The 15,527-nt window shown below is 50.2% G+C and overlaps 1 long non-coding RNA gene across 1 annotated transcript; it reads right to left on the bottom strand.

The window, feature by feature from the left end:
• Window positions 1-12,068: 12,068 nt before the first annotated feature.
• On the bottom strand, window positions 12,069-15,260 carry LOC147971499 (uncharacterized). The gene is made up of 3 exons (XR_015603318.1): window positions 14,873-15,260; window positions 13,693-13,763; window positions 12,069-12,383 (listed from the first exon to the last, which is right to left on the bottom strand). It is a non-coding gene; the product is annotated as an uncharacterized LOC147971499 (long non-coding RNA).
• Window positions 15,261-15,527: the final 267 nt, after the last annotated feature.

Genomic DNA, 15,527 nt, shown 5'->3' with positions numbered 1-15,527 from the left:
CTTCCTCCCTGGACAGATCTTCATCTTTGGCGGCTTTGCACTGCAGGCCGATTCACTTGGCCATCTAGAGCAGATCGAAAGCTACGCCCCTGGCCGTCAGGTCAGATTCGGAAGTTTAAACTACACGGCCGACATCCGCGGGGACTTGATCTTCGACGGATTCGAGCCACTGCCGAGCGCGCCACACTGTCACGACGAGCATGATCTAGCTCTGCCGTCGAACAGTGCCCTGGAGGCCGCACATGCATCGGCTCCGGCCCCTGGTTTGGAGCCGACCGCGCCGATCGAGGATGGGCGGTTGGACGCCGCCTCGGGGGCTGCGATCCCGACAGCGGTTGAGCCGAACACCAGCCCCTTACTCTGCAAGACTCGTGACTCCATGGAGCCGAATTCTTCTCCGGACTCTGAACCCTCCACGCCCCTGCCGAGCGAATCCGATTGGGCGCCGATCATGGAGTTCACGTCCGCGGACGTCTTTCAGCCCTCGCCTTTCGGTGATATCCTAAAATCACTGAAGTCTCTCTCTTTGTCGGGAGAGCCCTGGCCGGACTACGGTCAGCGAGGTTGGGGCACGGACGATGAAGAAATTCAAAACCCACCCACCACCCACTTTGTAGCCACTGTCGACAACTTAACCGACATGCTCGACTTCGACTCCGAAGACATCGACGGTATGGACACCGATGAAGGAGATGATGAAGAACCAGCGCCTACTAGGCCCTGGAAAGCCTCCTTGTCATATGACATATACATGGTGGACACCCCAAAAGAGGGAGAGGGCGATGAAACAGCGGAGGATGACCCCTTCAAGAAACAGCAAAAGCGTCAGCGTCAGCGGCGCCGCTCAAAATCCCGCCAACACAAAAACGGCAATTCCAGCACGGGAGATAATAATACCCCGGAAAGCGCCGAAGAACATCCCCCGAGCAAGATTTAGCACAGGAGGATGGAGAAACCAGCCCTCATGAGAGAGCGGCCGACAGAGAGATCGAGGACGATAATTGTATGCCTCCCTCCGAAGACGAGGCAAGCCTCGAAGACGATGAATTCGCCATGCCGGAGGATCCCGTCGACCAAGAGCGTTTTCAACGCAGGCTTATGGCCACGGCAAGAAGCCTCAAGAAAAAACAGCAGAAGCTTAAAGCTGATCAAGATCGGCTAGTCGATAGATGGACTGAAGTCCTCGCGGCCGAAGAGCATAAACCCGAATGCCCCTCCAAGTGCTACCCGAAGCGCGGATTGCTACCCCGATTAGAGGAGGAAGCACTCGACGTGGCCGACAGGCCACCTCGTGGCCGCGACAGAGAGGCCTCATGGCCCTCCACCCAAGCCGCACCCCGTACCAAGGCACGGGAATGTGCGCAGGACTTATGAGACATGTTGGAGGACAAGGCAAGGCAAACAAGATCGATTTACGGATCACGTAGGCACCCCACGGCTCGAGACGATAATCGTCACGCCGGCCACAAATTCGGCAGGGCCAAACACAGTAGACAAAGCTCATTGGAGCTACATAGTGATATCGCCCAGTACAGAGGCGCCGCACACCCATTGTGCTTCACAGACGAAATAATGGATCATCAAATCCCCGAGGGTTTCAAACCCGTAAACATCGAATCATATGACGGCTCAACAGATCCCGCGGTATGGATCGAGGATTATCTCCATATCCACATGGCCCGTGGCGATGATTTCCACGCCATCAAATACCTCCCACTCAAGCTTAAAGGACCAGCTCGGCAGTGGCTTAACAGCCTGCCAACAGGGTCAATCAGCTATTGGGAGGACCTGGAAGCCGCATTCCTCGACAATTTCCAGGGCACCTATGTGCGACCCCTAGATGCTGACGACCTAAGCCACGTAATTCAGGAGCCAGACGAATCGGCCAGGCAATTCTGGACACGGTTCCTAACAAAGAAAAATCAAATACTCGACTGTCCGGACGCAGAGGCCTTAGCAGCCTTCAAGCATAATATCCGTGACAGTGGCTTGCCCGACACCTAGGACAGGAGAAGCCGAAATCTATGGCAGCACTCACGGCACTCATGACCCGCTTTTGCGCGGGAGAGGATAGCTGGCTTGCTCGTAGCAACAATATGACCAAGAACCCTGGTAGTTCGGACATCAGGAACGTTAGTGGCAGGTCGCGTCGCAACCAACAGAAGCGCCGCATCAACGGCGACAATGCTAAGGATACGGCAGTTAATGCCAGATTCAGAGGCTCTAAATCCGGTCAGCGGAAAAAATCATTCAAAAGGAATCCTAGGGGCCCGTCCAGCTTGGACCGAATACTCGACCGCTTGTGCCAAATACACGGCACCCCCGAAAAGCCAGCCAATCACACCAATAGGGATTGCTGGGTGTACAAGCAGGCAGGCAGATTAAGCGCTGACAATGAAGACAAGGGGTTGCATAGCAACGACAACGAGGAGCCCCGGCCGCCGAACAACAATGGACAGAAGGGTTTTCTCCCACAAGTGCGGACGGTGAACATGATATACGCCACCCACGTCCCCAAAAGGGAGCAGAAGCGCGCGTTAAGGGACGTATATGCGGTAGAGCCAGTCGCCCCAAAGTTCAACCCATGGTCCTCCTGCCCGATCACCTTTGATCGAAGAGACCATCCCACTAGCATCCGTCATGGCGGATTCGCCGCATTGGTTCTCGACCCAATTTTTGACGGATTTCATCTCACTAGAGTCCTTATGGACGGCGGCAGTAGCCTGAACCTGCTTTACCAGGATACAGTGCGGAAAATGGGCATAGATCCCTTGAGGATTAAGCCCACCAAAACGACCTTTAAAGGCGTAATACCAGGTGTAGAGGCCAGCTGCACAGGCTCAGTCACACTTGAAGTGGTCTTCGGATCTCCGGATAATTTCCGAAGTGAGGAGTTAATCTTCGACATAGTCCCGTTCCGCAGTGGCTACCATGCACTGCTCGGGCGAACCGCATTTGCCAAGTTCAATGCGGTCCCGCACTACGCATACCTTAAGCTCAAGATGCCAGGCCCTCGAGGAGTAATTATGGTCAATGGAAACACCAAATGCTCCCTCCGAACAGAGGAGCACACGGCGGCACTTGCAACGGAAGCACAAAGCAGCCTCTCCAAGCAGTTCTCCAGTCCGGCCATTAAACGTCCGGACACAGTCAAGCGCGCCCGGAGTAACCTACAACAAGACCGCCTGGCACGTTCTGAGCAGGCATAGCAATGCGGCCCCAACCCCAACCCCCGCAAAAAGGTGATGCCAGTACTTCGCGTACATACCTACGCCCTAGAAATACCATGGGCATAGGGGGAGGGGCACCATCACGGCACGCCCAAAACACGGCTTAAACCGCACCAGGGGCTGCCGACCTTTTTTATACTTTTCTCTTACTTCCAGGGCTCTACTCTTCGGAAGGCTTGTTCGGCAGTTCAATTGCCGCACAAACGATGCAAGGACCTGGGAAGCAGACAAGCCATGCCGCATTACGGAAATCCCAGGTGGTCTCTATCACGAGCAGTATACCTGTTTCGCATACTATCCCGCAGCTTGCCCCTGAAGCAAACATGTTCAATAGTCCAACTTTTCGTTTATCGCATCACTTGTATCGTTCTGCTTTGATCGCAGCTATTTCAGTGAACAATGTGTAGCTTTTGTCCATTTTTTGCATTACCCTTTTTTTAATATATATATATATATATATGTTCCTTAAATGACATGTTGCACCCGTACACTTTGGTACAGCCAAAATACGCCAGGGGCTTCAGTACCCCTCAACATGGTGTGAGAAGTCCGAACACTTTAACAAGTGCGCCACCCCGAACTTATAGCATTATATGCATCGGCTCCGAATCATGTCTTGGGTCAATAGTTGGGTTTGCCCGGCTCCTATGTTTTGGTGCCTTACGTTCCGCAATATCGGCTAAGGTAGCGCTAGGAGAACCACTGCGATTGTGCCCCAGTTGAGCTGGGCCGAGCACCTCAGTGGAGAAAGCTAAAACTGACTGTCATGATGAAGCGAGAGCTGGTCGCTATTTGAGAGGTTTTTTCGAGTCCCTAAAGACTTATGCCGCTTCTGGCGAGGAGCCGGCTCTGTCCGGCCAAGGTGTGGATAGCGCCCCGAAATCGGTCTTCCGAATACTAGGGGCTTTGCCGAAATTTAAAATTATAGAATTCTATGGCTAAGTGAGAGTGTTCACGCATTATAGTCTGATTGCCTCGTTCGTTGGGCTGAGCGCCTCCCTCGAAGGACCCAAATATGGGAAAAAGAGCGCTCAGGTTTATCCCCGAACACCCCAGCACTCTAGCGGCATGGGGGCAGAAGCCGACGACTCGCCATCTCTCAGTATTGATAAACAGCCGCACAGAAGGTAATATTTTAAATTCAAGCAGCATTGATTAGCGCATATGAACAAGTTTTCAGCGCACGGGATAACACGAGCGGGTTTTACTCAAAAAATATATCCTTGGTACATTCATCCGCAACAAGATAGGCACCCTTCAGAACATCCTTATAATAATTCTCGGGCATGCGATGCTCTTTCCCCGGAGGTGGCCCGTCCTTCACAAGCTTCTCCGCATCCATCTTGCCCCAGTGCACCTTAGCACGGGCAAGGGCCCTACGGGCACCTTCAATGTAGACGGAGCGCTTGATGTCTTCAAGCCTCGGATAGGCCTCCACCAACCGCCGCACCAGCCCGAAATAGCTCCCAGGCAGAGCCTCTCCAGGCCACAACCGAACTAGGAGGCCTTTCATGGCATGTTCGGCCGCCTTGTGAAGCTCGACCAGTTGCTTCAGCTGGTCGCTCAGGGGCACGGGGTGTCCGGCCTCAGCGTACTGAGACCAGAACACCTTCTCTGTCGAGCTGCCCTCCTCGGCTCGATAGAATGCGGCGGCATCAGATACACTCCAGGGAAGATCCGCGAACGCTCCTGGAGAGCTCCGGATTCGGGTAAGTAACAGGTAACTCACGTTTATGTGTTTGCTTTGCATAAAGAATGCCTTACCCGCCGCAATCTTCTTCACCTCATCCAACTCCTGGAGGGTCTTCTGGGACTCGGCCTTGGCAGACTTGGCATTTTCTATAGCTGCCGCGAGCTCGGACGCTCGCGTCTTCGAGTCAAGCTCCAAACTCTCATGTTTCTTCATGAGAACCTGGAGCTCTTCCCGCACCTTGCCAACCTCAGCCTAATACCTCTCCCGCTCGGTGCGCTCCACGGCCGCACTCTTCTCGGCCTCGAGCAGTGCTTGCTTAAGGGTCGCCACCTCAGACGTGGCCCCTGCAATAGCCATGTCAATCCTGTCATTTTTTGCAATTGCACCTTTTTTATATACATATTCAAACAGGGTATTTCTGTTGGAAATATGCCCTAGAGGCAATAATAAAAGTATTATTATTATATTTCTTTGTTCATGATAATTGTCTTTATTCATGCTATAACTGTATTATCCGGAAATCGTAATACACGTGTGAATACATAGACCATAATATGTCCCTAGTAAGCCTCTAGTTGACTAGCTCGTTGATCAACAGATAGTCATGGTTTCCTGGCTATGGACATTGGATGTCATTGATAACGGGATCACATCATTAGGAGAATGAAGTGATGGACAAGACCTAATCCTAAGCATAGCACAAGATCGTGTAGTTCGTTTGCTAGAGCTTTTCCAATGTCAAGTATCTTTTCCTTTGACCATGAGATCGTGTAACTCCCGGATACCGTAAGAGTGCTTTGGGTGTATCAAACGTCACAACGTAACTGGGTGACTATAAAGGTGCACTACAGGTATTTCCGAAAGTGTCTGTTGGGTTGACACGGATCGAGACTGGGATTTGTCACTCCATATAACGGAGAGGTATCACTGGGCCCACTCGGTAATGCATCATCATTATGAGCTCAAGGTGACCAAGTGGTTGATCACGGGATCATGCATTACGGTATGAGTAAAGTGACTTGCCGGTAACGAGACTGAACAAGGTATTGGGATACCAACGATCGAGTCTCGGGCAAGTAACATACCGATTGACAAAGGGAATTGTATACGGGGTTGTTTAATCCTCGACATCGTGGTTCATCCGATGAGATCATCGTGGAGCATGTGGGAGCCAACATGGGTATCCAGATCCCGCTGTTGGTTATTGACCGGAGAGTCATCCCGGTCATGTCTGCATGTCTCCCGAACCCGTAGGGTCTACACACTTAAGGTTCGGTGACGCTAGGGTTGTGAAGATATGTGTATGCAGTAACCCGAATGTTGTTCGGAGTCCCGGATGAGATCCCAGACGTCACGAGGAGTTCCGGAATGGTCCGGAGGTAAAGAATTATATATAGGAAGTGCTGTTTCGGCCATCGGGACAAGTTTCGGGGTTATCGGTATTGTATCGGGACCACCGGAGGGGTCCCGGGGGCCCACCGGGTGGGGCCACCTGTCCCGGGGGGCCACATGGGCTGTAGGGGGTGCGCCTTGGCCTAGATGGGCCAAGGGAACCAGCCCCAAAAGCCCATGCGCCTAGGGTTCCACTTAAGGGAAGAGTCCCAATGGTGGAAGGCACCTCTAGGTGCCTTGGGGGGGGAGGGAAACCTCCCCTTGGCTGCCGCACCTAGGAGATTGGATCTCCTAGGCTGGCGCACCACCCCCCTTTGGCCCTCCTATATATAGTTGAGGAGAGGGAGGACTTCATACCTCAGCCTTTGGTGCTTCCCTCTCCCCTGTTACATCTCTCCCTCGTAGTACACGGCGAAGCCCTGCTACTGTGACGCCCTGCATCCACCACCACGCCGTCGTGCTGCTGGATCTTCATCAACCACTCCTCCCCCCTTGCTGGATCAAGAAAGGAGGAGATGTCATCCGCTCCGTACGTGTGTTGAACGCGGAGGTACCGTCCGTTCGGTGCTAGGATCTCCGGTGATTTGAATCACGTCGTGTTCGACTACATCAACCCCGTTCTTCGAACGCTTCCGCTCGTGATCTACAAAGGTATGTAGAAGCATCCAATCAATCACTGCTAGATGAACTCATAGATGGATCTTGGTGAAACCGTAGGAAAATTTTTGTTTTCTGCAACGTTCTCCACCAGTGGCATCATGAGCTAGGTCTATGCGTAGTTCTCTTGCGCGAGTAGAACACAATTTGTTGTGGGCGTAGATGTTGTCAACTTTCTTGCCGCTACTAGTCTTATCTTGCTTCAACGGTATTGTGGGATGAAGCGGCCCAGACCAACCTTACACGTATGCTTACGTGAGACCGGTTCCACCGACTAACATGCACAAGTTGCATAAGGTGGCTGGCGGGTGTCTGTCTCTCCTACTTTAGTTGGAGCAGATTCGATGAACAGGGTCCTTATGAAGGGTAAATAGAAGTTGACAAATCACGTTGTGGCTTTCACGTAGGTAAGAAAACGTTCTTGTTAGAACCCTACTTCAGCCACGTAAAACCTGCAACAACAATTAGAGGACGTCTAACTTGTTTTTGCAGCAAGTTCTTTGTGATATGATGTGGCCAAAGTTGTGATGAATGATGAATGATCTATATGTGATGTATGAGATGTTCATGCTATTGTGCAAGGAATCACAACTTACATGTCGATGAGTATGACGGTGACAGGATGATCATGGAGCCCCAAGATGGAGATCAAAGGAGCTATGTGATATTGGCCATATCATGTCACTATTATTATTTGATTGCATGCGATGTTTATCATGTTTTGCATCTTGTTTACTTAGAACGACGGTAGTAAATAAGATGATCCCTTACAACAATTTCAAGAAGTGTTCTCCCCTAACTGTGCACCGTTGCTACAGTTCATCGTTTCGAAGCACCACGTGTTAATCGGGTGTGATAGATCCTTACGTTCACATACAACGGGTGTAAGACAGTTTTAGACATGCAAAAACACTTAGGGTTAACTTGACGAGCCTAGCATGTACAGACATGGCCTCGGAACACAGAGACCGAAAGGTCGAACACGAGTCGTATGGAAGATACGATCAACATGAAGATGTTCACCGGCGATGACTAGTCCGTCTCACGTGTTAATCGGACACGGCCTAGTCGACTCGGATCGTGTAACACTTAGATGACTAGAGGGATGTCTAATCTGAGTGGGAGTTCATTAATAATTTGATTAGATGAACTTAATTATCATGAACTTAGTCTAAAATCTTTACAATATGTCTTGTAGATCAAATGGCCAATGTCGTATTCAATTTCAACGCGTTCCTAGAGAAAACCAAGCTGAAAGACGATGGCAGCAACTATACGGACTGGGTCCGGAACCTGAGGATCATCCTCATAGCTGCCAAGAAAGATTATGTCCTACAAGCACCGCTAGGTGATCCACCCGTCCCACAGAACCAAGACGCTATGAACGCTTGGCAGACACGTACTGATGACTACTCCCTCGTTCAGTGCGGCATGCTTTACAGCTTAGAGCCGGGGCTCCAAAAGCGTTTTGAGAGACATGGAGCATATGAGATGTTCGAAGAGCTAAAAATGGTTTTTCAAGCTCATGCCCGGATCGAGAGATATGAAGTCTCCGATAAGTTCTTCAGCTGGAAGATGGAGGAAAATAGTTCTGTCAGTGAGCACATACTCACTATGTCTGGGTTACATAACCGCTTGACTCAGCTGGGAGTTAATCTCCCGGATGACGCGGTCATTGACAGAATCCTCCAGTCGCTTCCACCAAGCTACAAGAGCTTTGTGATGAACTTCAATATGCAGGGGATGGTAAAGACCATTCCTGAAGTATTTGCGATGCTAAAATCAGCAGAGGTAGAAGTCAAGAAGGAACATCAAGTGTTGATGATGAATAAAACCACTAAGTTCAAGAAGGGCAAGGGTAAAAAGAACTTCAAGAAGGACGGCAAGGAAGTTGCTGCGCCCGGCAAGCAAGCTGTCGGGAAGAAGTCAAAGAATGGACCCAAGCCTGAGACGGAGTGCTTTTATTGCAAAGGGAAGGGTCACTGGAAGCGGAACTGCCCCAAATACTTAGCGGACAAGAAGGCCGGCAACACCAAAGGTATATTTGATATACATGTAATCGATGTGTACCTTACCAGTGCTCGTAGTAACTCCTGGGTATTTGATACCGGTGCCGTTGCTCATATTTGTAACTCACAGCAGGAACTACGGAATAAACGGAGACTGGCGAAGGACGAGGTGACGATGCGCGTCGGGAATGGTTCCAAGGTCGATGTGATCGCCGTCGGCACGCTACCTCTACATTTACCTACGGGATTAGTTATAAACCTCAATAATTGTTATTTAGTGCCATGTTTGAGCATGAACATTGTATCAGGATCTCGTTTAATACTAGATGGCTACTCATTTAAATCCGAGAATAATGGTTGTTCTATTTATATGAGAGATATGTTTTATGGTCATGCTCCGATAGTCAATGGTTTATTCTTAATGAATCTCGAGCGTATTACTACACATATTCATAGTGTGAGTACCAAAAGATGTAAGGTTGATAATGATAGTCCCACATACTTGTGGCACTGCCGCCTTGGTCACATAGGTGTCAAACGCATGAAGAAGCTCCATGCAGATGGACTTTTAGAGTCTCTTGATTATGAATCATTTGACACGTGCGAACCATGCCTCATGGGGAAAATGACCAAGACTCCGTTCTCAGGAACAATGGTGCGAGCAACCAACTTATTGGAAATCATACATACTGATGTGTGTGGTCCAATGAGTGTTGAGGCTCGCGGTGGCTATCGTTATGTTCTCGCCCTCACTGATGACTTGAGTAGATATGGGTATGTCTACTTAATGAAACACAAGTCTGAAACCTTTGAAAAGTTCAAGGAATTTCAGAGTGAGGTTGAGAATCAATGTGACAGGAAAATCAAGTTTCTACGATCAGATCGTGGAGGAGAATACTTGAGTCACGAATTTGGCACGCACTTAAGAAAATATGGAATAGTTTCACAACTCACGCCGCCTGGAACACCTCAGCATAATGGTGTGTCCGAACGTCGTAATCGCACTCTATTAGATATGGTACGATCTATGATGTCTCTTACCGATTTACCGCTATCTTTTTGGGGCTATGCTTTAGAGACTGCCGCATTCACTTTAAATAGGGCTCCGTCGAAATCCGTTGAGACGACACCGTATGAATTATGGTTTGGGAAGAAACCTAAGTTGTCGTTTCTAAAAGTTTGGGGATGCGATGCTTATGTCAAGAAACTTCAACCTGAAAAGCTCGAACCCAAGTCGGAAAAATGCGTCTTCATAGGATACCCTAAAGAAACTGCTGGGTATACCTTCTACCTCAGATCCGAAGGCAAGATCTTTATTGCCAGGAATGGATCCTTTCTAGAGAAAGAGTTTCTCTCGAAAGAAGTAAGTGGGAGGAAAGTAGAACTTGATGAAGTATTGCCTCTTGAACCGGTAAATGGCGCAACTCAAGAAAATGTTCCTGAGGTGCCTGCACCGACTAGAGAGGAAGTTATTCATGATGATCAAGATACTTCTGATCAAGCTCCTACTGAAATTCGAAGGTCCACAAGAACACGTTCCGCACCAGAGTGGTACGGCAACCCTGTCTTGGAAATCATGTTGTTAGACAACGGTGAACCTTTGAACTATGAAGAAGAGATGGCGGGACCGAATTCCGACAAATGGCTAGAAGCCATGAAATCCGAGATAGGATCCATGTATGAAAATGAAGTATGGACTTTGACTGACTTGCCCGTTGAACGGCGAGCCATAGAAAATAAATGGATCTTTAAGAAGAAGACAGACGCGGATGGTAATGTGACCATCTATAAAGCTTGGCTTGTCGCTAAGGGTTATCGACAAGTTCAAGGGGTTGACTACGATGAGACTTTCTCACCGGTAGCGAAGCTAAAGTCCGTCCGAATCATGTTAGCAATTGCCGCATTCTACGATTATGAAATATGGCAAATGGACGTCAAAACGGCATTCCTTAATGGTTTCCTTAAGGAATAATTGTATATGATGCAGCCGGAAGGTTTTGTCGATCCTAAGAATGCTGACAAGGTGTGCAAGCTCCAACGCTCGATTTATGGGCTGGTGCAAGCATCTCGGAGTTGGAACATTCGCTTTGATGAGATGATCAAAGCGTTTGGGTTTACGCAGACTTATGGAGAAGCCTGCGTTTACAAGAAAGTGAGTGGGAGCTCTGTAGCATTTCTCATATTATATGTAGATGACATACTATTGATGGGAAATGATATAGAACTCTTGGGCAGCATCAAGGCCTACTTGAATAAGAGTTTTTCAATGAAGGACCTTGGAGAAGCTGCTTATATATTAGGCATCAAGATCTATAGGGATAGATCGAGACGCCTCATAGGTCTTTCACAAAGCACGTACCTTGATAAGATTTTGAAGAAGTTCAAAATGGATCAGTCCAAGAAAGGGCTCTTGCCTGTTTTGCAAGGTATTAAATTGAGCTCGGCTCAATGCCCGACCACGGCAGAAGATATAGAAGAGATGAGTGTCATCCCCTATGCCTCAGCCATAGGTTCTATTATGTATGCCATGCTGTGTACCAGACCTGATGTAAACCTTGCCGTAAGTTTGGTAGGAAGGTACCAAAGTAATCCCGGCAAGGAACACTGGACAGCGGTCAAGAATATCCTGAAGTACCTGAAAAGGACTAAGGAAATGTTTCTTGTTTATGGAGGTGACGAAGAGCTCGTCGTAAAGGGTTACGTCGACGCTAGCTTCGACACAGATCTGGATGACTCTAAGTCACAAACCGGATACGTGTATATGTTGAATGGTGGAGCAGTGAGCTGGTGCAGCTGCAAGCAGAGCGTCATGGCGGGATCTACATGTGAAGCGGAGTACATGGCAGCCTCGGAGGCAGCACATGAAGCAATATGGGTGAAGGAGTTCATCACCGACCTAGGAGTCATACCCAATGCATCGGGGCCAATCAAACTCTTTTGTGACAACACTGGGGCTATTGCACTTGCCAAGGAGCCCAGGTTTCACAAGAAGACAAGGCACATGTGACGCCCCCAATTTAATCGTACACTAATCATACACGCAAACGTGTATGATCAAGATCAGGGACTCACAGGAAGATATCACAACACAACTCTACAAATAAAATAAGTCATACAAGCATCATATTACAAGCCAGGGGCCTCGAGGGCTCGAATACAAGAGCTCGGTCATAGACGAGTCAGCGGAAGCAACAATATCTGAGTACAGACATAAGATAAACAAGTTTGCCTTAAGAAGGCTAGCACAAACTGGGATACAGATCGAAAGAGGCGCAGGCCTCCTGCCTGGGATCCTCCTAAACTACTCCTGGTCGTCGTCAGCGGGCTGCATGAAGTAGTAGGCACCTTCAGTGTAGTAGGAGTCGTCGTCGAATGTGGCGTCTGGCTCCTGGGATCCAACATCTGGTTGCGACAACCAGGTAGAAGGGATAGGGGGAAAAGAGGGAGAAAGCAACCGTGAGTACTCATCCAAAGTACTCGCAAGCAAGGAGCTACACTACATATGTATGCATTGGTATCAAATGGAATAAGGCTATCATATGTGGACTGAACTGCAGAAAGCCGGAATAAGAGGGGGATAGCTAGTCCTTTCGAAGACTACGCTTCTGGCAGCCTCCGTCTTGCAGCATGCAGAAGAGAATAGACTGAAATCCTCCAAGTAGCATCGCATAGCATAATCCTAACCGATGATCCTCCCCTCGTCGCCCTGTGAGAGAGCGATCACCGGTTGTATCTAGCACTTGGAAGGGTGTCTTTTATTAAGTATCCGGTTCTAGTTGTCATAAGGTCAAGGTACAACTCCAAGTCGTCCTGTTACCGAAGATCACGGCTATTCGAATAGATTAACTTCCCTGCAGGGGTGCACCACATTCCCCAACACGCTTGATCCCATTTGGCCGGACACACTTTCCTGGGTCATGCCCAGCCTCGGAAGATCAACACGTCGCAGCCCCACCTAGACCAACAGAGAGGTCAGCACGCCGGTCTAAACCTAAGCGCCCAGGGGTCTGGGCCCATCGCCCTTAGCACACCTGCACGTTGCGAACGCGGCCGGGAGCAGAACTAGCCCCCTTAATACAAGAGCAGGCTTACGTTCCAACCCGGCGCGCGCCGCTCAGTCGCTGACGTCACGAAGGCTTCGGCTGATACCACGACGCCGGGATACCCATAACTACTCCCGCGTAGATGGTTAGTGCGTATAGACCAAATGGCCAGACTCAGATCAAATACCCAGATCTCGTTAAGCGTGTTAAGTGTCCGCGAATGCCGACCAGGGCTAGGTCACCTCTCTCCTAGGTGGTCTCAACCTGCCCTGTCGCTCCGCCACAAAGTAACCGTCGGGGGCCGTCGGGAACCCAGGCCCACCTCTACCGGGATGGAGCCACCTGCCCCTTCAGCCCCCATCTCCGAACAGTATCATAAGTAAGGTAACTGTGTAAAGTATATAGTATATGCCCGTGATCACCTCCCGAAGTGATCACGGCCCAGTAGTTTAGCATGGCAGACGGACAAGAATGTAGGGCCACTGATGGAACACTAGCATCCTATACTAAGCAGTAGGATAGCAGGTAATGGTAACAACAGTAGTAGCAAGGACAGGCTATGCATCAGGATAGGAATAACGGAAAGCAGTAACATGCTACACTATTCTAATGCAAGCAGTATAGAGAAGAGTAGGCGATATCTGGTGATCAAAGGGCGGGGGGCTTGCCTGGTTGCTCAGACAAGGAGGGGTCGTCGGTGACGTAGTCGACCACAGGGGCATCAGCATCGTCACTGGGTCTACCGGAGAGAAGAGGGGGGAAGAAACAGTAAATACATAGCAAGCAAGTGCATAACCGGACAACAAGCAGAGCTAGACGTGTTCTAACGCGGTATGAGGTGATACCGGTGAAGGGGGAAACATCCGGGAAAGTATCCCCGGTGTTCCGTGTTTCTGGACAGATGAACCGGAGGTGAATTGTTGCAGGTTCACTATGCTAGGGACACGTGGCAGACAAACGGGCTGCGTATCCGGATTCGTCTCATCGTTCTGAGCAACTTTCATGCTGAAAATAATTTAATCCGAGTTACGGATTAAAAGATATGATTTTCTAAAGATTTTATTAATTTCTGAAATTTAATTAATTATTTAATTAATTAAAAAATAGATTTATGACATCAGCATGATGTCATGCTGACATCAGCAGTCAACAGGGGTTGACTGGGTCGAACTGACGCGTGGGTCCAGTGGGACCCACCTGTCATACTCCGTTAGGTTAATTAGGGTTTAGTTGAACTAATTACTGTTTAATTAAGCTAACAGGTTAATTAGATTAATTAACCAGGATTAATTAACTTAATTAATTCACTAATTAATTAATTTAATTAATTAGTAATTTAATTAATTCATTTTTATTTTATTTTTCATTTTCTTTTATAACGTTCTGTGGGTTGGGCCCCCTTTGTCATTGGCCCTTGGGGCTTAACGGGGCGGCCGGTTAACAGGCAAGGGGCATGTGGGCGCCCGACCTCACACCTCAGGCGCGGTGGCGAGGCACGCCGGGCGCCGGGCGTTGGGCGCTGCCCGAATGGCGCAGCCGCGAGCTACCGGGGTCCGGTGCCGGCGGCGGCTGTGGCCGCGGCCACTGCTCGAGCAATAGCACCAAGGGGGGGCACGGTGAGCGGCGGGGCCGGCGAGCGTGGTGGCTGCGGCGAAGGAAAGCAGCAGGCGGAGCTCCGGCGAGCGCGGGGCTATGCGGCAGTGGGCAGGGCCGCACAGGGCGCGCCCTGGACAAGGCCGCAAGCAGCAGCAGTAAGGAGCGGCAAGGGGGAGGGCCGGGTGCGAGCGGGAGAGTGCGAGCATGGCCGATCCGGCTACGGGAGAGAGAGGTGGAAGAGAAGGTGCTCACGTTCGGAGCAGGGGATCGGGCGGCGACGCGCGAGGTGGTCCGACGGGGAGGAGGACGAGGAAGGCGTGCGGTCCGGGCGGGGAGGCCGGCGAGGTCCAGGCGGCGGCGCATCGAGCTCCAGGCGACGAGGTTCGGTGACGAGGGCGAGGTCGTGGTTCGGTCCGGTTTCAGAGTGGAGGGCGGCGTCCGACGCGACAGGGAGATGGGGACGGGGCGCCGTGCCCGGTCCAGATCGGGCAGAGGGGGGGCGAGGAGCGAGGGGAGTGAGGGTTTCGTCCCCGATCCAGAAGGTGGAGGGGAGTGGGGAACGAGGAGGGGAGTGGGCGTCGTGGGGTGGCGGCGGGTGAGGGAGACGAGGGGAGAGGTGCGGATTGTGCGGGGGAGTGGGGTGGCCGGGCTAGGGTTCGGTCGCCCCAGGGGGGGTTGTAGGTGCCAGCTGGGCCGGCCTGGTTGGCCCGATGGCCAACTGGGCCGAGGCCTAGTGGGGGGGGTCCTTTTTTTTGTATATTCTTTTCTGTTTTCTATTATAGTTGTTAATAGTTTTCGGTTTTGTAAATTTATAAGACCAGTACCTAAATGGAGGTTGTAAATTAGCCCACTTCCATAATATATTTTGGTATTTTTAAAATATTTAGTTCGCATTTTTATAAATTTC

Source organism: Triticum urartu, chromosome 5A, assembly GCF_056163025.1.
Source record: "Triticum urartu cultivar PI428250 chromosome 5A, HENAU_Tu73, whole genome shotgun sequence".
In the NCBI taxonomy this organism is placed as follows: domain Eukaryota; kingdom Viridiplantae; phylum Streptophyta; class Magnoliopsida; order Poales; family Poaceae; genus Triticum; species Triticum urartu.
This window is presented reverse-complemented; position numbering and strand designations above follow the sequence as displayed.